The sequence below is a fragment of the Rhinatrema bivittatum genome, chromosome 8 (genome assembly GCF_901001135.1).
Source record: "Rhinatrema bivittatum chromosome 8, aRhiBiv1.1, whole genome shotgun sequence".
NCBI classification, from domain to species: Eukaryota; Metazoa; Chordata; class Amphibia; order Gymnophiona; family Rhinatrematidae; genus Rhinatrema; species Rhinatrema bivittatum.
This window is the reverse complement of record NC_042622.1, coordinates 214,656,023-214,680,836: the sequence shown is the minus strand read 5'-3', so window position 1 is coordinate 214,680,836 and position 24,814 is coordinate 214,656,023.

Sequence of the window (24,814 nt, the reverse complement as noted above, 5' to 3'; positions counted from 1 at the left end):
CCTTTCTCCCTATTTATTCATAAAATAACTATTTGGCGCCCCCCCCCCCCCCCCCGACCCACCATCTGCAGGCTTTTTATACAAAACTGCCTGTCCACCCCACCCCCCCCCGGACACCCCCGGACCCTCCCCGAAATTCATCCGAGAATAAGGTACCCAGATCCTCGCTCCTGGCACTTTGTATACAGACGCTCAGTGGTAGCGCTCGCAGTGTAAGCTACCTCCGTTGTTTACGCTTCCAGCGCAGGCTCTGATAGCTTCATATATTCATCCAGCTGAGAAATATGGACCTCAAAGAGGGCAGTTTTGAAACATTACAAGTAAGTTAGCTGTCAAATACGCACATAAGTTGCACTAATTTTCAAAGTGGACTTACGTGCATGATTCTACTTTGAAAATTATGCCAGCAAAACTCCATGCACGCAATTACACCTGTTATTTGATGTAAATAGTTTTGATGAGAAAATTTACGTATACTTACTTTTTAAAATCAAAATGCATGCATGAGTGACAGTGGCTTCGCACCTGCACTAAAGAATTCCTGTAGTGACATCTTTTTGGGATTTTTTGCAAACTAGAATTCTCCCCCATCTTTTGGTCATCCCCTTGTTGGGATGGGTCTTGCCCTTTATATACTGGGTGAGCGTGCTCACAGCAAGCTCTTGAGGAGAGGCTTGGAGGAGAAGCTGTCAAAGAGAAGCCATCTTGAAGCCTAGGTGTATTTTTGAGGAGTATTCCTGGTAGGCCTCACCGCTTGCCAAGCTGAGGAATTTTGTGGAGAAAGTGAGAGTTTTGGAGATTTTGATAATTTCCTACAGGAGGGCTAGTTCACTCTTGCTGGAAGGACTGGATGTTTCAACCTTGTGACCAATTAAAGTGGGGCAGAGCTTACTGGACAAGAAGAGCTGATATTCAATTTTTTTTGAAGCAAGAAGGAATTTTTTTTCCCAATATTTGCCCCTTGCTTATGATTTCAGGACAGGATAATTTTCCCATCCTTCAAGGGGAGGGCATATTGGACATTGAGGACACAGAGGAGAAGAGTTAAGAGGAAGAGCACTATGGACAAAGAAACTGCAGCCCTTGGAATTGTTATTCTACTTTTGATGTTGATGATCTTTTCCATTTTGGCATGGATTCTGTTTTTTAAATTTAAATTTATGTTGAACACCACTACTGGACTGCAGGATGTGTTTTTCCTTGTGACCTCAACTCATTGAGATCCTTCCTTCCACGAATACCTATTGAACTGAGATTTGAAGGGTATTTTGGATTCCCACCTAGGGCCCCGGTGTTACACCCGTCGGTCGCAGACGGCTGCGACCACTCTTGCTCACCTCTTTCTTTACTTCCCTGACTCTGTGGGGTAAACTGGAAGCCTTCGCCAGCTGCCAACGGCCTGCCTACCACTCCCAGGCCTCCCGGTGCGGCTCAGACGCCGCTGACCGCCATCTTGCCATCGGAATTCCTTAGGCTCACACACGCGCACAGTGGACAGTCTTAAAACCATCATGGCAGGAACCTCGGGGGCATCCCTTCCGGATGACGCCATCCCTCCAGGACATTTAAGCCAGCTGACCCTACCTACCGACAACTTGGCAAAGAGAACCCTTCTTGCTAAATCCAACTCATTCTCTGAGGACCTGCGTTCCAGTTCCTGCTTCCAGGTATAGACATCTTGGGTACCCGCTCCTAGGGGGCCCTCTCCTCGTCTTGGCTATTCACTCCTCGGAGGGCCTATAGCCTGGGACTTCTGCCTACCTCATTCCCCGGGGCTTCCCTGGAACCATCACTACTGTCCTGTGAGTACCCCGCTCTGCGAACTACTTCCTGTTCTACCGAGGATCCCTCTGGTGTACCCCGCTTCATGGACCACTACCATCTCTACTGAGGACCTCACCGGTGTTCCCTGCTCTGTGGATCACTATCAACTCTACTGAGGACCTTCACTGTGAGTACCCTGCTCCACGGGCCAGTACCATCTCTATTAAGAACCTCACAGCGTGCCCTGCTCTGCGGACTGCTATCATCACTACTGAGGACCCTCTCCGGTGTACCCTGCTTCGTGAACCATTACCATCTCTACTAAGGACCTTCTTCGGTGTACCATGCTCCGCGGACCATCTCTACTGAAGATATCGTCAGTGTACCTCGCTCTGAGGATCATCATCTACTCTACAGAGATATCCACTGCGGGGTATTCTCCTATCCTTGGACCCTGTACCTCTGGGTCTGTGAGACCTCCTCTCTGGCACCCCCTGCTCTGTGGGTTGTGTCACGTTTTCTCTTTAATAAAGACTCTAGACTGTTACTGTGTCTGACGTAACTAAGACCTCGCCTCTCGACGGTGAGGCTCATGGGGCTTCTCCCTGTGGGCGGTACCATCTCTCACCTTGGCCCAGGGCCCACACACTAACTAATCCTAACACCCGGAGGTTAGAGCTCCTCCCCAGCATTCAGGGCTGGAAGTTTGACGTGCAAGAGAGAAAGAGAGTGAGAGAGAAAAGAGGTCTCGGATGGTGAGCTTAAGCCCTGAGACTGTGCTGTGGCACCTCTATTAGGGACCCTAAATCCAAGAGGGGTTTACACGTGTGTAATTCCAACCCAGCGTGTGTGTCCTGCACAATTGGGGCCATAAAGTTATTTTTATACTTTTTGGGGCAGGGACACTGACTGGCTCTTCTTCTTCCCTTAACTCCCAAGGTGTAGGTCCTTTTGACTGGGAGCAGAAAGGGGTCCTTCTCAGGTCCCAGTGCAGGGCGAATAAATTTCTCCCTTAAATTCCCTGGGTGAGGTGACGTTTTACATTCTGTGTGCCCAAATAAGACACAGGGACCACTGGATTAGTGTCCAAAATACTATTTTACTGAAGACAATGATGAACTGATGGCACAATAAATATGAATGTCTAGCACCACAGTTCTTTCTCTCCTTGGTCACAAATCTCTGTCCTCTATCCATGCAAGAGTCTTTTGAAAAGGCGGTGACTTCAGCCACCCTCCTGGCTTAGGTTAAGTGATGATTCCCCTGTGATCAGGGCCTGTTTAGAGGCCAGGAAAAACCTTTCCCAGATGGCAAAAAAACTGTCTCTGCAGAAAGCGTGATCTTTTTCCTCTCTCTCCCCAGGGGTTATGAAGACTCTGGATGGGGGTCTTCCTATGCTAAATGAGTTCTTACTCACAGTTAGATGAGTTCTTAGTCTTGAAGGGGATTCCAGTTGAAAGGGACCCTTGATGGAACTGCAGGTCTGACAGGGCCACGGATGGGTAGGAAGAGGGGCAGCAACGCTTCCTCTCAGGTCTGAAAAAATAACCTTCTTCTGTTTCCCAAATGTAAACAACACCGGAGATACCTTGCAATGGGTCATCACCACTTCATGGGCAGCTCTTCCCTATCCCTGGGCGTCTGGAGCACAGGGATTCCCCAGTCCCTGCATCCTGGAAAAGCCCCAGGTGTTCAGCAAGGTCTCCTACCAAGCAAAATATCCAAAACTCTGAATTAATCCCTGGACAACCACTCTGCACCTCAGGTTAAGAGAACAGCAGTGGAGTCCTGACCAGCACTGGAGGATCTCGGAGGGCTTCCAAGGCTCCAGGTAGGCCCAAAATGTAATTCAAGAAAATCTCCAAACCTTCCTCTCAAACCTCCAACTATTTTATTTTTATTTGCTTGCTTTTATATACCGACGTTCATCAGGAACATCACATTGGTTTACAATGTAATACTGAGAGACAGTTAAAAGACAAACAGTTACATCAAGAATTAAGAAAACATTCAATTAAAATATACAATAAACATTTTTAAAAAGTAAATGCTAAAATCAAAAAGTTAAAAAGTGTGAGCTGAGTAGAAGGGTGCTCTGCTTTTATAAATAGTATAAAATCATACTTAATATTAAAAAGTGATTGCAAAAGCCAGAAGGATGCTTGGGTAGGAGAATACCAGGCGTACAGGAGAGGTGGCTGTCAGTGCGGGTTCTGAAAACGGATTCTCAATCTTCGAGCACTTTTCATCCCCTAAAAGTCTTCCTGGTCAGAAACACTTTCCTTGGTGCAAATTTACATCAAAACTATAGAAAAGTGGATGTCACACAGTCGGCTAAAACTTAACGCAAAAAAACCCAGAAGTAGTACTTTTAAGCTTTGTTGATAATCTAATTAATAATCCACCTACGTACATTGTGATAGATAGTGAACATATCCCAATCACTAAGAAGGCACGTAGTTTGGGATTTACGTTGGATTCGAATCTCTCTTTGGCTTGTCATATTTCTAAAACTGTTAAAAATGCTTTCTACATTTACTTAAACATCTAAAACCACTATCGTATGCTCAGGATTTTCATCTGGTTCTTCAGTCATTAATATTTTCAGGTCTCGATTACTGTAATGGTCTGTACTTAGGTTTACCGGATTCATCAATCAAACCGTTACAGTTAATAGAAAACAATGCAGCGCGCATTCTTACAGGTACTCCTTTAAAGGAACATATTTCTCCGATTTTATCCAAACTGCATTGGTTGCCAATTAAATATAGGATTTTGTACAAAATATTGACCATAATTCATTCTCTATTAAATAGCCCTAATTCATCCTGGCTATGTTCTGTTTTGAGAATATTCAAACCTTCTAGAGAGCTTCGATCTTCGAATATGAACCTTTTGGATGTGCCTTCAGTCAGATTAGCAAGATTAAATGTTACCCGTCATAGAGCTTTTTCTGTAGCTGGGCCTATATATTGGAATGCTCTACCAAATGCCCTACGCCAAATTTCAAATACTAAGGAATTTAAAAAATCATTAAAAACATACTTCTTTAGAGAAGCATTTAGAATTACTGAATAAAAGATTAAGAAGATTCATTTTCTTTTATTATGTTGTGTTATTATGATGTTATTTTAATTTTCCATCTTTATGTTTTGTTAAATTTAAAGTTAATTTTATTTTATTTTAATATCTTTTATGATAAAGATATTTAGTAATATTGATAGTGATAAGTTACTATGTAAATTTTATTCATACTTTTATTATTTTTATTTTATTTTTACTTTCCCTTTATGAAAGAATAGTATTTATTATTTTGCTCATTATTGTAAACCGTTTTTGTTCAAATCTAATTTGCTAAAGATGGTATATAAAAAGTCTTAAATAAAATAAAATAAATCTGTTTTCTCTCGCTACTAGCATATACACGTCCAAGATACACAGCTTGGACCATGTACCTTGTGTGTATATTGGGTGTCCAGAATTTTTTTTTTTCCAAAAAAAAGTTTTTTTTAAAATTCTAAATCTGCTTTCTTTGTTTCCTCCTATGTAGAATCATGACAATACAATTAGGAGGAATCAGAGAAAGCAGAATTTTCTTTTTTTTTTTTTCAATGTGCCCTTGAGCTGGCATAAAATTTGCCGTATTGCAAGGGACGCATTGGCTGCACGGGAAATTTTTTGCATTGCCAGGATTAGCTAATAGCCTCATCTACATAGAATTTACATGTGATGAGTGCTATTAACTACACAGTGATTTGGACGCACATTTTGGACACACTAATTCCTGTTTTCGTGTCCAATCACATGTTAAACTATGCGCTAGTTGCTGCACACGGTATTGCATCGGCCCCAAAGTATAAACATGTATACCCTAAAGTAAAGAAGGGAAAGTGAGACATTTAAATACCTCCAAGGAATAAATGAACAGGACGCAGACCTCTTCCACAGAAGAGGGGCTCTGGAAGAGGAATTATGGGATGAAGGTGAAAGCGGATAGACTCAATAGTGATATAAGGAATTTCTTTACTACAATTTCTCCAGAGCCCTTTGAGGAGCTCTGCTATAAAATCTCCTGCAGGGAAGATCCCTCACAGCACCTCAATGGGAGGGGCTGCCTATGAATGGATCCTGTAATTATTTCTCTCTAACTGCACTAGTATGTATAGTCCCAGGCTTATTGGTAACCCAGAAAAGTGCCTGGGTTACACATTGTAAGGTCTCCGTCTCATGGTCTCCTCCAGTTGTTCATTAGGCGTCCCCTACCACACTGTCTGCTTCACTCCACTGCTAGAACTTCTCCTGGCAGATTCCCTCTGCAGGATCCCTGGAAGGGAGTATAAGGCTGCCAGCACTCCAACATAATACAGAGTTCAATAGACCCGGAGGTCATAGGTAATACCCTGCAAACAATGGGCCTCCCTCAGTTCCAACAGCTGCTGCTTTCCCCAGCCCAGCACTTGAAAGGATAAAGGCTCTCAAACGCAGTTCAATCAAAGCTTGGCTTCCCCAGCATCACTGCCTCTCCAAAGTCAGTCCAGGCAGGCTGTGCCTGTTCCTGCACAGCGTGCAGTAACAGCCAATGCTGTAAAACCGAGTTCAGTAACCCTTGGCTTTTCTCAGCACCACTGCTTTTCCAAAGGCAGCCCAATCCAGCTGTGTGACGACAGGGTTTAAACTCATCCTGGGCACCCTGAAGCCCCCTCCCCCCACCCCAGTACTGCTATGGAGCTGGGGGGAGGATTGCCACCACCCTCTTGCAGAGTACACAAACTGTCAGCTTGCCACAAGTTCCTCTGGCTTGTGGCATCCTGTCCCTGCACCTCCCCTCGGCAATCCTTATTCCCAATAGGCACAAGGTTCAGACTACTGCCGGTTACCTGGGGATCCTCTGCTCAGCTGCTCTCTCTCTCCTCAGTCCTCCTCCTTTCTGGTTCCAAAGGTTTTCTTCCCCCTGTGGCTCCTTCTCCTTTTTAGGTCAACACCTGAGCTCTGCTCCCCATCACTTCCTGCCCTGCAGTTCAAGTCATACTGCAAGGAGCCATCACTTTCCCCTCCCCCAACGGTTTCCTGTCCTGCTTTTAACTTCCTCCGGACCTTTCCCACCCGGCCTAAGGGGTGGGAACAACCTTTCAGTTTGTCACTAGATGGCCCTAGGTCCCTTACCATCTGGACTAGTAACAGCATGGGATTTTCCATTCTCCTTCAGTCTCTCCACCGAGCTGACGGAAAGAGCTCACTCCCCTGGGACGTGCAGGAGGGAGGGGAAGGATGGCATGATCAGCCTCAACATATAAATATTCTTATGGGCCTAGGGGAACCAACACATCCCCCAACAAAGGGTTACAGGGGCACCAAGAATGGGATGTGCTTCCCATCACAACATGTAAGTCCCAGTCCTACCCAGTCTCCACCGCCTGGGATGTTGCTCTCCTCCATGTGCATAGAATTACGTGCATGCAATGTATATGCATGTAATTGTACGCGTTTCAGTCAGGCAGTTTTTAAAAATTTCTTTTCTGCAGGTAAGGCATTACTTTATCTGCGGAAGTCCCTTTGAAAATTTTCAGTCTGTTGAGTGGAAAAGACCATCAGGCAATTTTTTCAGCCAAATCTAACCGGCTAGCATTCTGGTTAAAAATTCTTAAATGTAGCCAAACACAATTTGTCCATCTAGATTTAGGTCGGCCATTCCCACAATAAAGTATATCTCAGTTCAACTGGCAATAGAGGACAATCAGGCTGCCAAACTGTCTCAAATTGGAAAGGATTGTTTTTTGTTGATTATCTCATAAATATCAGCTGAGTTTAGCAAATATTTCCGAGATTCCCTCTCCAGTTTATTTCAGTTGAGACAAGCCCTTAGTAACTACAAGCAGGCAACAGAGATTTGTTTTTGTGTTCCTTGATAGTGTGAATTAACATACAGACTCTAGCCTTGAATAAATCTTCTAAAAATAATTTAAACCTCTAAGAAAGGTAAACACATTTGAAGACTGCGGAGGGGATATGAATTAGATGCAGCTTTTCCCACTTTTCATCTCCCTAACAATTCCTGTCTCTAAGGTACTTAACGTTCTCCCCTGCCCCCTCCCCTCTCCATTCACCCTAGTTGTTTGCCCTGCTCTTTGCTTTCGCAAACAGGCTCTAGCGGAATGGAAAATATTTGAGTAAATATTTGTTTTTTTCATAAATACGTTTCCTGAGAGGTTAGGAAGATTACATTTTGTTTTTTTAAAGCTGACAAGTCAGGAAATATTTATTTTCTTGGTCTCTAAGGATCTGTTGTACAGCGAGAGCTCTGGGGAGTGTCACTGTGACCTGCTGCTCTCTCTTCTTTCCTTCGTCAGGAGATGTGCTTAGGACTGAAAAGATACCTGCCGTCTTCTGAATGCCAGGAGCAAACATGAAACACCTACCCCCCTAGCAGCTTCCCACTGCTGCCCAGCAGCATCCCGTGACCACACACATGCACCAAGCAGCCGCCTGTTTCCTCGTGACTTGTTTATTGCATTACTTTGCCACTGTAATTTCCTAGAAGAAAAGAAACCCTGTTGATTTGACGGGGTTTTCATTGACTGACATCACAACTCATTAATATTCTTTTTTTTTTTTTTTTGCAAAACAACTCATGTGCCGCTAATAAGATTTTCAATCTCATTAGCATAAAAAACTACTGATGGGATAAGATTGAAAAACCAGTTTTGAATGAAAGATGCAAATCTCACACATGAGAAGAGAGGATGACAATTTTGTTGTTCTACCTCACGCATACTTTTAGCCGCATTTCCAGGGGCATGTTTAAGCTGGGGTAGGAAACAAGACGATTCAGATCTATGCGCGTTGAGACCAGAAAGCCGTTTAGAGGGATAACTGGTAAAAGTGTCATATTCAGCTACTTATCTGACTAAATTATAGCCAGATAACAGGCCGATACAGTACAGTGCGCTCCGGCGAAGCGCACTGTTAACCTGCGATTGGACATACGTTTTCGACGCGCTAGCTTTACCCTTATTCAGTAAGGGGTAATAGCGCGTCAAAAACGTGCGTCCAACCCCCCTGAACCTAACAGCGTCTGCAACATGCAAATGCATGTTGATGGCCCTATTAGGTATTCCTGCGTGATTCAGAAAACAAAATGTGCAGCCAAGCCGCACATTTTACTTTCAGAAATTAGCGCCTACCCAAAGGTAGGCGCTAATTTCTCCGGGCACCGGGAAAGTGCACAGAAAAGCAGTAAAAAACTGCTTTTCTGTGCACCCTCCGACTTAATATTATGGCGATATTAAGTCGGAGGTCCTGAAAGTTAAAAAAAAATTTTGAAATAGGCCTGCGGTTCGCAGGTTGAAAATCGGACGCTCAATTCTGCTGGCGTCTGGTTTACGAACCCGTGGCTGTCAGCGGGCTTGAGAACCGATGCTGGCAAAATTGAGGGTCGGCTGTCAAACTCGCTGACAGCCGCCGCTCCTGTCCGAAAAGAGGCGCTAGGGACGCGCTAGTGTCCCTAGCGCCTCTTTTTACCGCCGACCCTAATTTAAATAAATTCATTTACTGTGTCGCGCGCACAGGAGAGTGACCTGTGCGCGCGACGGGAGAGCAGGCGCTCGCCCGCTCTCCCGCAGTTTTTACTGTATCGGCCCGTAAGTAATTATCTGACTTTAATCTTCTCGGATAAAAACTAGGCACTCCTGGGAAGGGCTGAGATATGCAGCTAACGTAGCTGAATATCGAGTATGTAGGGCTAGCTTAGCTGGATAACTTTATACCCGCTTCAGGTTCTTGGGTGGCAGGACCCGGAGGATGACTTCAAAAGGTATGCGGGTAAGTAGCGCTGTTTAAAAAAAAAAAATGAAATAAAGATGTAAAAGGGCCTGTGGCCCATTCCCCAGCTTTCTTCACAAAATGTCATTTGGGCCCTGTTGGGCTGAACGTCCCCCAACCCCCCCACCCAAATGCTTAAAAATATGTCCCTGGGCTCGCAGTTCTGCGCTCCCCCCCCCCCCCCCCATCCTTCTCCTATTCATTTAAAACAATGCCAATCTAGCTGCCCGCCCGCAGTCTATATAGGCAAACCTGCCCTCTCCCCCGGCCCCCCATGGAGCAGGGGTCCCTCGCTCCCATGCTGGGAGCGAGGGACCCCTGCTCCCGGCACTCCCAGTGCTCCTCTGCATCAGTATGTATGACCGAAGAGTAGTGCCGGGGGGTTAAGCAAAGAGAGCATTTTAAGGCACCTAAACCTTTCAGACGTCTACTAGGGTGTAGACAGGCTCCCAGCTTATTGATGATACTTGAAGGAGAGGACCGTGATTAGGCTTCTTGGCCCCAGGCCACCAAGCTTCTGGTGCTGGCTCTGGCTGAGAAGCACTGATGATCGCTGACACGATTCACTCCGAGCCGGACCATTTCTCTACTTCCTGAGCTCTGACAGTGATGCCCTAGTTATCCTTTGCTTAATTCCTCAGCTGCCGGCGTGGGGGGGGGGGGGGGTGAGACCATTAACAGTTGTTTCGGAGACCACTTGAGTATCTAATACATGAGGGGAGGGAGGAATCTCTTCTTATCAAAGTTATCACTGCTTGTACACCGAGTCTACTGTGGCACTCTTCCAACAAGCTTCAATTGATTTTCTTGTCTGGTTGAGAATCAATTACCTTTGTCAATCACAATCCTTTCTGTGGATTGCAAAGGCCGCGGTGCACACCTTCGATTTAGCCCAAGGCTTTGAAAATGCTGGATGAATCCAGGACTAGGGCAAATCATGACACACAAACCTTCCTGCAGTACTGCCACAGGCTCCTTCTGTCCCTCTCCGCCAGGGCCTTTACGGAATGGTGAGGGGAGGAGGAGTAAGAATCAGATTCTTCTCCCACCTGCCTTTTATCCCCTCAACAAAAGGCAGGTTGGCTCAGGAATTTATATAGGAAAGGGAAAATGCTGAGAAGCAAACTGTTTTCTATTTGTTCCATTTCAAAAAGAAAGCAAGACCTGCAGAGAGGAGGGGGGAGCAGAATGTGTGCTCTTGATCACTGTCCCCCATAGCGCTAATGGCCGGGAGGGGGAACATGGTGGCCTGGGAGCCAGCAGGTGTTGCGTGTATGCGTGTGGTTAAGAGACACAGTCGCAGAGGCAGGGGACAGATAAGGCAGAAGGCTGAAACAGCTGATATTCACGGTGGTAGACGGAGAGGAGAGAAAGAGGTAAACGGGTAGCAACGGTACAAAGTGCTAGCAAACCGTGGCAATGCATAGCCTCTGCCCCACACCCCCATACCATGCTAACCGCTGATTGGACCCACTTGGCAATTTCTCTGGTAGGGTGAGACATTGAGACATGTGACAATGGACGGCCCAACAAGTTTCAGCCAAATCCCTCAGGTGGGTTTTGTGTGGTGAAGGGGATCACTGGCGGACAGACGAATGACTATGACCAGGACATAAGGAGCTTTCTTGCGGAAAGAACATCTTATTTAAAAAAAAAAGAAAGAAAAAAGCCAGCATTTAACTGAGTTCATTAATATGCTTTATGTTTTGAAAAGATTTTTAAATCTTTAAACTTTGTAATTAGGAACTATGGTGCCAATTTTCAAAGAATTTAGGATCTTAACTTGGCTCCTAAATTGGCCCTTTTGAAAATTTACTTGTGTTGAGGGCCTAAATTTAAACTCTTAGTTTCATTAGGTACCTAAATATAGGATCCTAAAATGTGGATGGCTACGGGGAGGAGTTAGGTCAGAGAAACAAAGCGGGAGGGTTATAATGCGAGTTAAACAGCGGATACTGTGCAAAAATTAGGCCTGATTCACACCCTTATTCCAATGAGGTATTTGCATGCATGAATTTTGCAAATCCATGCAAATTAGTTGATGTATAGGAAATCCAATGTAAATCCAATAATGTGGCTGACTTAGAAACTTGTCAAGCCACGTTATTTTATCTACACCTTTCCAAAAAATGTTAATCTACCATGAGAGCATCAAGACCCTGACACAAGTCCCGATGCTCCCATGGTAGATTTAAAGGCGCCCAGCTGTGAATAGAAATAGCCACCAAAAAGTACCAATCGTGTCCAAGGATTTACCTTCACCCCTTTCCCTAACTCAGGACCACCAATCGAGGCGAACCCCATCAACAAATGTTCAAAAATAGAACTTTGTGTGACAATTACCTCCCCCCATCCTTGTCCACATAGAATAAATACTGCCCAAATGATAGCCCTCCACCCCCCCTCCCTTTGCATAAATAAAATAAAACAATGGGTCCCCTGTACTCCTTTCCCTCCAACCCTCAAGTTTTCAAAAACCCTTTTGGTGGTATAGTAGGGTACTCCCCCGAGACCCCAAAGTCCAAAAAAACACATTTGGTTAGATAATGAACCCCTCCCCCCCTTCCCACACCCCATTGTCTAAAAAAATTGAAATCTTGAAAGCAGAAGGGTCGGGACGCACCCTAACCCTGGTCGGCGTAATTTTCCAAAATGGCGCTGACCAAGCCTTTCCCCTGTCACATGACTGGGGCAAGCTGTGGCCACCGGACAAACGCCATGTGGCTCTTTGCAGACTACCTTAAGATCTGCAACAGAGTGGGGACACACCTGAAGGAGTGGAGAGAATGAGAAACGATCTGAGGAAGCTTGAGGAATAATAGAGAGTTTGGCAGCTTGGATTCAATGCCAAGAGCTGGAGAGTCATGCATTTGCAGTGCAGAACTCCAAAGGAGCTGTATGTAATGGGGGTGTGATGGGGGAGGGAGAGAGACCTCGGCTGATAGTGTCTATCTGAAGGCAGTTAAGCAATGTGACAAGGCAGTGACTGAGGCCAGATGGATGCAGGGTTACATGTAAAAAAGGCATAACTAGCAAGAAAAAGGAGGGGGATTGGATTGTGCCCCTGCGTAGTTCGTTAGGAGGCCTCGCCCAGAGTACTGCGTTCAGTTCTGGAGACTGCATCTCAGAAAGGATAGAGACAGGATGGAAGCGTTACAGAAAAAGGCAGCTGACGTGGTGTGGGGTCTGCACACAAAAAGACCTGAGATAGGACTGGAGGACCTGAAGATAGGAGAGGCAGGGGAGATAGGATGCAGACTTAAATTCCTGAAAGGTATTAATGATACACATGAATCAAACCTTTTTCAGATGGAGAGGAGGCTCCTGATAAGAAACTCCAAGGGGGAAGGCTCAGGACCATCATCAGGAAGTATGTTTTCAGGGAAAGGTTAATGGATTCATGGACTGCCTTATCAGAAGAGGTGGTGAAGGCAAGAATGGTAATGCAATTCAAAAGAGCAAGGGATAAACACAGAGGATCCCTGGAGGCCAGAGCAGGGGTAGCAAACGTTTCACACACTGAGAGCCAGACAAGCAGAATTCAGAGGCAGAGAGCCGCCATGCCTTGTACGTGGGCATGAGGGGTGATGCCCCCTCCACCGCATCCAAAAGAAAAGGGCAAGTCCCTCTTTCGCCCCTGGACACACACACACTTGCCCTCTCAGACTCAGAGACACAGCTGTTGTGCTGCTGCTCGTTCCCCCTGTCCCAGCATTGCCACATCACCATGTAAAGGTCTTGATTGGTGCCAGCCCTTCTGCAGCCTACAGCTGCTCCCTCCTTTTCCCATTCCCATTCCTCAGCACATCCACTCTCCAGGAAATTCACTGGTTCCACCGCCAGGGCTTGTGGCTCACGAGACACCAGTTGTTGGCCACCCCTGCACTGGCGGAATACCTCCCTCATGCAGAATACAGATAGACCCCCACTGAATTCAGCATAAAGAGAATATATGTAACCCCACCCCGGTGTGCCAGTCTAGCACAGGTGAGGCCATAAAGTTTTTTGTACTCTACTTGAAGGGCGCAATAGTGCTGCCAGAGATATCTCCCCAAGGAGGAGCAACACCACGACCCTGCCAGAATCGCTGGATGGGCCTGGAGAGGAGGAGCAATGCCGCGGCCCTGCCAAAATTGTTGGTGGGGCCTGAAGAGGAGCAGCAATGCCGTGGCCTTGCTGGAATTGCCGGCAGGGTCTTAGGATGAAGAGGATTGGCATGATCTACTCTGCAGGAAGAAGCTCTAAGCCAGAGCTGGGTCGACCGACTTGATCCCAAGCAGTAGTCCTGTCGGTTGCAAGGGATTTATTTATTTATTTATTTAAAGGCTTTTATATACCGGTATTAGTAGGGACATCATACCGGTTCACATTTGAACAGCAGAGCTGAAATTACATGTTAACAGGGAGGAAGAACTGGGGGGAGGGGGAGGATAACTTAAGTGCAGCATAGAAGGAAAGGTAAACAACAATAAGAAGTAAACTTAAGGTTCCTCTAACATAAGGAGAGAAGTATGATAAAATAGAAGTACCTGGGAGAGCAGTGTGTGAGGAAAGACTATTCTGGGTAGGCACGTTTAAATAACCAGGTTTTTAACTTCTTCTTAAATTTGATGGTGCATGGTTCGAGGCACAGGGTTGGGGGAAGGGCATTCCAGAGGGACGGGCCAGCAATTGAGAAGGTGCGGTCACGTGTGGAGGAGAGGCGGGCTGTTTTAAGTGAGGGTACAATTAGGGTGCCTTTATTGGTGGTTCTGGTGGGTCTGGTAGACTGGTGGGGGTTAAAAGGGAGGTCAAGCCAGTTGGAGTTGTGAACATGGAGGGATTTATGTACAATGGTCAGAGTTTTGTAGTGGATATGGGAGAGGATCGGGAGCCAGTGTAGCTCTTTGAGGATGGGGGTGATATGTTCACATTTGCGGGTATTTGAGAGGATTCGTGCTGTTGCATTTTGCAGCATCTGTAGCGGTTTTATCGTGGAGTATGGGAGCCCTAGGAAAAGAGCGTTACAGTAGTCTAATTTGATGGAGATAGTGGCTTGGATTACTGTGCGGAAATCTTGGGTGTATAGTAGGGGTTTCAATTTTTTTAGGACATTAAGTTTGAAAAAGCCTTCCTTAAGAATGGAGTTAAACGTATTTCTTCATGCTTAATTGTTGATCGAGGAGGACTCCAAGATCTCTTACAAATGGTTGAGCAGTGACGATGTTGAGCTTGGGGTGATTAGACGGGGGGGGAGGGGGGAGAGGGGAGAGTGGGAGGAGATAAGTAGAAGTTCAGTTTTGTTGGTATTGAGTGCAAGGTGGAGGTTGGTGAGCAGGGAGTTGATGGCTGACAGGCAGTTCTCCCAGTGGTTTAAAGCATCAGAGATAGAGTTGTGGACAGGTATAATGATCTGAACATCATCGGCATACAAATAAAACTTTAGTTTGAGGTCAGTGAGGAGCTGGCATAGTGGGGTAAGGTAGATGTTGAACAGAGTTGATGAGAGTGATAAACCTTGTGGGACGCCTTGTTGCAAAGGGTGAGAAGTGGATATGGAGTCTCCAATTTTAACGGAGAACTTTCTGTTCGAGAGATAGGATTTGAACCAGGCAAGGGCAAGGCCTGAGATGCCAATGTTTTCTAGGCGGGCAAGGAGGTGGTTATGGCTGATGGTGTCAAAGGCCGAGGAGATATCAAGGAGGGCGAGAAGGTAGCTGTGACCTTAGCCCATGCCTCTGAGGAGATGGTTGGATAGGGTGAGGAGTAACGATTCCGTGTTGAAATGTTTCCGGAAGCAGAACTGAAAGACGTGGAGGATCTCATGATTTTCAAGATACTCCATGAGTTGTGAATTAACAACTCTTTCCATTAGCTTGGCAATAAATGGGAGGTTAGAAATAGGGCGGTAATTGGAGGGATCTTTCGGGTCTAAGGAAGGCTTCTTTAGGAGGGGTTTGACTACCGCATGCTTGAGTGTGTCGGGGACAGTGCCATGTGAGAGTGAACAGTTGATGTCTGCTAAAGCACTGGCTATGGAATTGGGGACAGCCAGTACAGCTTTAGAGGGTATAGTGTCATTGGGGTGGGAGGCAGGTTTAAGTTTTTTGAGGATGCTTTCGACTTCTTTGGAGGAAGTGAGGTCAAGAGTAGCCATTGCAAGGTGGGAGGGAGCAGGAGGAGAGGATGGGAGGAGGAGGGGAGGGTTGGGAGAGGGGGGGAATCTTGAAAGGAGGTTTGCGATTTTACTCTGGAAGTAGGTAGCAAGTTCTTCACATTTGGAAGCTGCATCAAAGTTGGGTAAAGTGGGAGGGATAGGTTTGGTGAGACCAGAGACATAGGAGAATAGCGCTTTGGGGTTGAATCTGTAATCGTGTTTTTTCTTAGCATAGAAGTCTCGTTTGTGTTTTAGGGTAGTAAGTCTGTTGCTGTGTAGCGCCGTTTTGTAGATGGAGGAGTGCTGTGGGGTTGGGTCCTTACGCCAGTTTCGCTCTTTTTGTCTGAGGTTATTTTTTAGGAACTTAAGCTCCGATGAGTACCATGGCTTTGTGGGTTTGGAGGTGGTGTTTATGACTCGCTTGGCGATAGGGCAGAGTTTGTTGGCAATGTCTCCTGTGATATTGTTCCAGGAAGCTAGCACTGAGTCAGGATCAGAGCAGACTAGCTTGGGTAGGGAGGTCATAAGTGCAGCAGCTAGATCGTCGCTGGGACAGGATTTTCTGGATATTATGGTGGTGCGGTGGGCGATGTTGCGTGGTGGTGGTGGGGTGTTGGTGGAAAGAAGGCCTTGTATAAGATAGTGGTCTGACCAGGGAACTGGGGTGCAAGTAGGGGTGGAGGTGGCAAGGACATCAGAGTTGATGAACATCAGGTCCAGTGTGTGACCTGCTTTGTGTGTGGGAGAGGTTATGATCTGCTGGAAGCCTATGCCGTGGAAGGACTTGATGAAGGTTTCACGTGATGAGGAGGGGGATGGGGAATCTGCGTGTAGATTAAAATCTCTGAGGATAATGGAGGGGATATCAGAGTTGATCCATTCAACAATGAATTCAATAAGGGGTGAGGGGTTGGATTCGAGGAAGGAAGGAGGGGTGTATACCAGACAGATTTGCAGTTCCGCTGATCTGAAAAGGCCTATTTCAAACTTGGGGGAGGGGTGACTATGTGAATGGATTTGAGGTTAAGGTGTTTCTTAGCAGCGAGGAGGAGGCCTCCTCCTCTTTTTTTGGGTCTGGGGATAGTAAATATCTCGAAAGAGGAAGTAGGGAGTTGGTTGATGAGTACAATATCTGTGTCTTTGAGCCACGTCTCAGTGACAGCACAGATGTCTGGTTTGCAGTCGGTTAGCAGGTCGTTGAGGAGTGCAGTCTTTTTAGAGAGAGATTGTGCGTTAAAGAGTATTATGGAGAGAGTGGTGAGGCCTAAGAATTGTGTCAGGGGAGAAGTGAGAATGGGGATTAGGGATTTGCGGAGGATAGGGGGATAGTGGGCATGGGAGGGAGATAGTCTGGAGAGAGAGTGGTGGATGCAAGGGATAGGGTAAGTTGCCATTTGAGGAAGCAGGTAGTAACGGAGGAGGAGGACGAAGGAGGATGTCCCAGGGGGGAGTAACTGAGAGGGATGTGGAGAGTGCAGACTGAGAGCCGGGGATAGAATATAGTATGGTGCGAAATGAAACAGTAAATAATAATACAGCATACCAGATAGTAGGGATGTGAATCGTTTTTTGACGATTTAAAACAATCGTCAGATATATTTTAAATCATCAAAAATCGTTAGAGCCGCGATACAATAGCAATTCCCCCGATTTATCGTCAAAAAATCGTAAATCGGGGGAGGGGGAAGGGCGGGAAAACCGGCACACCAAAACATTTTTGGGGGATTCGGGAGGGTGGGGGATTTGTTTTAAGGGGTCGGGGTGGGTTTTAGGGTTGTTTTGGTGTGCCGGTTTTCCCGCCCTCCCCCGATTTACGATTTTTTAACATAAAAAACCATGATGATCAGATTTCCCTCCCCTCCAGCCAAAATCGATTGTTAAGACGATCGATCACACGATTCACATCCCTACCAGATAGTACAAGATGGTACTGCAAAGACTGGATGGTACAAAAATGATGTGGCGGAAAACACTACGAGGGCTCTTGGCCTTTATTAATGGGTGTAGAAAGTCAGAGTAGAAGGCAAAGAACCTTAGTTAAAAATAATTACAGTTAGTGGGGGATGTGTCCAACTGCGATGACGTCTTGTTGAAGCTGGGCTTTTTGTCAGTTCTGAAGTACGAAGGGGGAGACACAAAGGGGCGCAACAAGGGGCAGGCCCCTTTGTCGCGCTTCTTCAGCGCGTGACGCGTGGCACGGAGAGGACGGCGTCTCGATTTAAAGGGCCGCGTCTCACTGTGATGATGTGGTGGTGATGGGCGGTCCTCAGCGGCAGCATGCGTCGAAGCCAGCGAGAAGGGTAGGTCGCGGCAGGCACCCTGGCCTCGATAGGCCTGTGCCAAGCGCACGGGTGCGGACGGCGAGTCAGCTCAGGGCTGAGGCTGCAAAGAGGACGCACTGGTCGGCGGCGTCTCGATTTAAAGGGCCGCATCTCACCATGATGATGCGGTGGCGGTGGGCTGTCCTCAGCGGCAGTGTGCGTCGAAGCCGGCGAGAAGGGATGAAGGAGAATGCTGCTGTTATGTCAAGGGGGGGAGGGGAGTTAGAGTATGTGTGTGAGAGAGAAAGAAGGGGAGCCTGAGTGTGTATGTCGAAGAGTTGTGAAAATGAGAGAGCATGTGTGTGCATGCGTGTATGTGTGAGAGCATTTGAGAGAATGAGAGAGCATGTTTGTGGTTGTGTGTGAGTATGTGAGATAGCATGTGTGTGTGAGAATGAGAGAGAGCATGTGTGTTTTGTGTGAGAAAAAGATTGAGGAAGAATATGTGTGTGTGAGAGAGCGTGTGTGTGTGTGTTTCTGTGAGAGCGCACGTGTGTGTGCGCGAAAGAGTAGAAAATCTGTGTGCAACAAACTTCCTTCCTCTCTTCCTGCTATATCATGACAATCTCAGGGCATCTGGAAATCAATTGTTCCCAGGTATGGAAAGCAGGGGATTTTTAAAAATCCTTATATTTTTTAATTATTGAGTGTTATTTAATGTGTCTGTTTTGAAATATGTTATTGGTGTTTGGAAAATGTGTGTATGAATTTTTAATTATTAGCTGTTTTGAATTATACTCTTTATTCATATGGTTTTACTACTATTAATGAAATTTATATTTTATGATTTTATTGTTTTATGAGGAATGGTAATGTTTAATTTTTTCTATTGTTGCACTACATACAGATTCTGGCTTCTTGCGATTTCCAGTTCAGTTTATGTCTGCACTTTTCTATTTATATGTTATGGTCTGTTTATTCTGTATTTGGTGAGGGTCTGTCTGTTTTCTGCATGTGTGACCGAGGTGAGGTATTCCCCTAGTGTATAGTTTCTGTGTAGAGATTTATAGCAGCTTGGCTTGTTATGTTTTCCTAATAGGGAGTATTATAGTATTTTAGGGTGTTTTCGTTTTTTAATATTTGCATTGATACCTTTTTATAGGTAGGGTTGGTGCTGCTTTAGTGAGGGCAGTTAGAGCTGTTTTGATATAAAAAGTGTATTGTATTGTAATTCTATTTTCTTGTGGCTTTCAGAGGACCAAGCCCATGCCCATGGTGTGTTATAGTAGCCCTGATATCATATGGGTTCCAAGTGTTTTGCTTCTTTTTGCAGGGTTTTCTGGTTGGCACCACAGCATTGCATGTGAATATAACACATATTATAAGAGATATTTTATCTCAGAAGACTGTTCTTTGAATATCCTTTCATGTAAAATCTTTTATTATAAATGTATAATTTAGAATTGTGTGTAGGGAGGATGTGATATACTGGGATGGGGGTGCAAAGCTGTAAGGTTTGCCTCGGATGCCTAACACCCTTGTGCCGGCCTTGGGCATTGCTGTACAAACATTTGACAGGGTCTCCTGACTCCTAGTGCCATGTGTTGTGTAATGGGTGAGGCTCCAGATTTTCATTTGGCCGTAGGCGCCAAATTGCCTGGCTACGGCTCTGGGTCTCTGTTGTGAGTACAGTGAGTGCAGAAATAAATACTCTGGAGCCACTTGGTTAGTGTCCGAAAAAAAAGGCTTTACTGTTAAGCACTGATGGTGAGCGTCACAAAACTCAAACTGCAGCAGCACAGAAATCTCCCTTCAGTTCCTTTACTGCCTGTTCCCTCTACCTGTGCAGGACTCACTTATATCAGGGCAAGGGAGGCACCCACTCTTCTTGGATTAAGGTAAAGTGGAGCTCCCAGATGGGCAGGGACTTTAGGATGGTGAAAGCCCCTTCCAGGCTGATAAAAATAGCAGAGTCTGTGGCACAGAGAGTAAATCCCCAGGGTGGTGACACTGGATGGGGGTCCCCAGTGATGTTATTTTCCTTTACTCACACTTAGCAGATCTTCAGGATCTCCTGGATCTTACACCGTCTCTTTAGTACTCTCTCTGGGTCCTTGATGTATGGGATCCTCTTTGAAACAAGCAGTTCTCTTGCTTCTAGCAAGAAGGAAGGGGCAGCCAAAAATCTTCCTCCTGGATCTTCTAACAAAAGTGTTCTTTCCAAAAGAGGAACAGAAACTAACAGCGGAGTCCCCTCCTCAGAGCAGGTCACCACCGCTTCAGGGGTGCATCTTCCCTATCCCTGGGCAGCTCACATGCAGGTTTCTCCATCCCTACATGCAAGACAAGCCCAGGTGTCCAGTGAGGCTCCTATAAATGTATCAAAATTCCCCTAACTTGGACCCAGAGGTAACAAAACCAGACAGGCTGTGTACTGGAAGAGGAAATCCCTCCCAACCCTGGTCAGGACCAACAGCCTGGGTTAGCCTGCCTTTTCTGACTGGGTCTGTAAAACAACAAAAGTTGGGGAGGAAGTGACGTCATCGCGGGGAATGGCTGCCTAAACCGGGAGCTCCTCTCCTGACCAGATCTCATCGGCCCCCATCGCGCTCCCCCGAGGCGACTCCCGCATTAAAAATTTGATCGGCAGGCTGCCCCAACACTGGAATGGCGGCCCCAAAGAAAAAAAACCATCTCCAGCGGTTTTCTTTCTCGGCAGCGGCAGTGGAGGCAGGCTCCGGTGGCGAAATGCAGGCCGCATGCACGGCAGAGGAGGTAAGCGAACCCAGAGCGGAGGGGGCAGGGGATGCACCGCCGAGCTGCGCAGATTTTCTAATTTGGTTTGGGGAGCTCAGAGGAGATATGGAGGGTCTGAAAAAAGAACTCCACGAGGTGCTACTGATATTCAGAAGGATGTTACAGCACTGGGGAGCAGGGTTGCTGAGATGGAGGCCTGTTTGGAAGATCAGGCCTCTGAAATTTCTAACAGCAGGCTGGATCAGGATAAATTGTCCAAAACACAGGATGATCTTAAAAGGCTTGAGGACCTTGAGAATAAGTCTCGGAGAGGAAACTTAAGGCTTTGAGGACTACCTGAATCCCAGGACCTCAATAATTGTAAGCAGGTTGTCAGCAATATTTGTGCCCAAATTCTCAGCACAGACGCTGAACCCATGGAGGCAGCTATGATCAAAATAGAACGAGCCCGCCGCTTGCTGGGAGCTAATCGCTTGGGGAGACCCAGGGACATAATCGCATGTTTTCATAGCTATACACAAAAGGAAGAGATTGTGCTCTGGGCCCGTAAAATGGGCTTCATATCCTGGGAGAACTACAAGGTGGAGATTTTTCAGAACCTAGCACAGACCACCATCCAGAGACGACGGGGCTTTCGAGAGATTACCACGATGTTGCGGGCTAATAATATCAGATACCGGTGGCTATTCTTGTTCGGCCTCAGCTTCACCATTGCCGGAATTTCTTCCCGAGTATCATCAGCAGAACCTCGGGAGCATCCCCATAAGATTCACTTTGCTGTATCTACCTACTCTCACTTCAGCGTTGTTCCGGTTCCTGCTTCTGTGGTGTGAGACTATCGGGTACCCGCTCCTCGGGGGCCCTTTCTTGTCTCTTGGCTATCTGCTCCTTGGAGGACCTTTCACCCGGACTCCTGCCTACCTCGCTTCCCGAGGCTTTCTACGGAACTACTACTTGTCTTCAGTCACTGTGAGTACCACGCTGTGGAACTCTGTTGTGCTATCTATGCGGTAATCGTCTCCAGTGTACCCCGCTCTGTAGGCCATTGCCGTGATATCATCAGAGGAGCCATCTCTGGGTCTACCCTGCTCTGCGGACCCATGCCATGATATCGCTGGAGGAACTCTTGCCGGTGTACCCCGCTCTGTGGACCACTACCGTGATCCCCCACTGAGGAACCCTCTTGTGTACCATCTCTACGGACCCAGTATAACTTCAGTGACTGACACTATCTCCCGGCACCCCCGCTCCTCGGGTAGTGCCGCAGCTATTGCCTGACTCCAGTCATCTGAGCTGAGTCTGACGTCAGCATCTGCACTCTCGCTCTGTGGCCCGCCTCCTGGGGTCACCCTCTCTTTCTCCTTCTCTGCCTCTGCTGTTTTCCATCCCACAGCCGAGACTCTGCCTCCCGAAGGTGAGGCTCAGCGGGCTCCTCCCCCTGGGCGGTTCCATCCCTCACCTCGTCCAAAGGGCCCACATACTTACAAATCCTAACAAGATCTACTTTTTTGGGAAGCCACTAGGTACCTGGACTGATCACTGTTGGAGACAGGAGCTGGGCTCTATGGGTCTTGGTCTGACTGAGCATGGAGCGTCTTATGCTCTTATGAATCCTTTGCAAGGCCCCACTGGTAAAGCAAACAGATCTGCCTCCTACTGGCACCAGTGATGTTCCATGTGGGAGTCAGGGTGCAGCGCCAGTGGACAGCACCATTGTGAGAGCATTGCTGGAGTCGGTAGATTTGTCTCTTCCTTCCGGTGTAGGCTCACAAGGTTTGGGTTACTTTGTCTTGGAAGTGGGGGAGGAGGAGTTTTGGAGGTGACAGAGCAGGTGCGTAGGAGATTGGAAGAAATGGAAGGGGATCAGGAATAGGGGAAGGCCCTAGACTATATCCCCTACCTCTTTTTGATGATACTTAAGTACAGCTTTGGAGCAGTACTTAAATTTCATGTGCTGAAAATGCACATTAAATTTATTGTTAAGTCCTGTTAGTGTGGACTTCATAAATAGCACAGTAATGACTAATTTGCGGATTGCCGCTCTATTTTAATGTTCTGTATCTCTGGGCATTTTACTTTTTAAAACATCTGCATATGCACTAAAAATCACTGGCTGGGCACTGCAATAGGGCCTTAGTAACTAGCGCAAAATATTTAGTATGGGTTTAGTGTGCAGATAATATCCGATTTCCCATGGCAAACCAGCTACTCCCAGCTGTAAGATTAGTCTGAGAAAGCATCCTCCAACGTGCCCCTAGAAAAGCTCCGTTACATTTCAAAATATTAAAGTCCCCGGGTTACAGGCTGAAGCAAAATGTGCACTGTGACTGGTTGATTTCTTCCATGTGTTTTATGATCTATAAACACTACCTTGAGATACTGCTTCAAGTCCTCAATAAATACAATTTTCTACTGCTAGAAAAAAACAACGTTAATGCATCGTAAATCCTGCTGCACAGAGTCTTAATGCCATGATAAGATGACTATTTAGTTTAGTGTCACGGACGTTTGATGTGTGGAAATGGATGGAACTGGAAGGGCTTCAGGGTTTTCTCTTCTGATTCTCCTTATCTAGAGAGAGCCTGGATTTGCTGGCTGAGTTGCAAGGCTGGGCCCGTGCCATGCTGTGGATTTCTGCTGCAATGAAGGATGACTGCAAAGGTACAGGCAGGAGGAGCAAGATCTTTGATACATTGAACCCTGCTTCTTCCCATTAACCCACTTTTCTTTCCCTTTTCCACACTTACGCTTCCTGCACAAGTGCCAAGTCTCAGCCTGTAAGAGCAGACAGACTGACCACTCTTCCATTGCCTCCGTCCTCAGTGCTCCGTGACTCCATTACAGTGTGCATGCTCAGCTGCAACTTTCCCTCGCCACGCTGCACAGCGATCTTGGCATGCACGCTTCCATTTGACATTGTTTGAAAGTTGAAGGATAATTTTGCCTCTCTGTTCTCCACAAATTATTTTTGCCATATTCTCTGGTATTTAAACTGGTAAGCAACCTAATAACGCTCGGCCCACATCTGCCTGCTGCTCTAATTGCTTTCTGCCTTTCATATGATTAGTGCACTTGTATAGAGCTGTAGCCCAAAGCACAGTGCAGAACCTAACAGGAAACATATAACAAAGAATATCTGTTGAACTTAATTAGGTGTTTATAGAAAGTAGGTTTTTTTCAACGGTGCCAAATTTTACCACTTTTTTTGGAATTTTGCTGCTTCCCTACTGTTGCAAATAGTGCCTCAGTATCCTGGGATAGCAACATTAAAAACCAGTGGCCCATGTGGTTGACTATTTATCTGGGTAAGGGAGCTGTCTGAAAATCACCCACCCTGTCTGAGGGTAAAAATATGCATGGAATTCAATAATATGTTTATTTTTACCCACCAGAAAAGTAGATGGAATTGGAGAAGGTAATAGGCCGGGGGATGCAATAACCTGCACAGTTTTGGATTTCCAAAACTATGTTTTTAGGGAACAATTATTGCAGAAAACACTGGTGCAAATTATGGGCCAGATTTTCAAAGGCGTAAAGCCCCGGGACACGTGTAATTCCTGGGGCTTCAGGAAAGGGGCGGGGCTAGCGGCCCCCGGTCAGCGACCATGTGCCGCTGTGCCGGCGACCATTTGCCACTGGCCGGGAGCTGGCGCACGCAACCTGCGCCTGCCCCAAGGCAGGCGCAAGAGATAAATTAAAAATTGGGGGGGGGGGGGGGGCTAGGTTAGGGCTAGGGGGTGGGTAGGTTAGCAGAAGGGGAAGGGAGATTAGTGTAGGGGGTTGGGAAGTTCCCTCCCAGTCCACTCTGAAATTGGAGCGGACTGGGAGGGAACTGAGCAAGGCCGCGAGCATCGGCGTGCACAGGATGCACAAGTGTGCACCCCCCTGCGCACACCGACCCCGATTTTATAACACACGCGCATGTTATAAAATCTAGCGTCCATGTGTGTGCGCCAGGTAGCGCGCCCACGCGCACGCGCACGTTTGAAAATCTACCCTTAAATGAGAATTTTATCCCTAGACAATTTTCAAAAGGAAAGCATGCATGTACTTTCTCTTTGAAAACTTGCGCAAATTC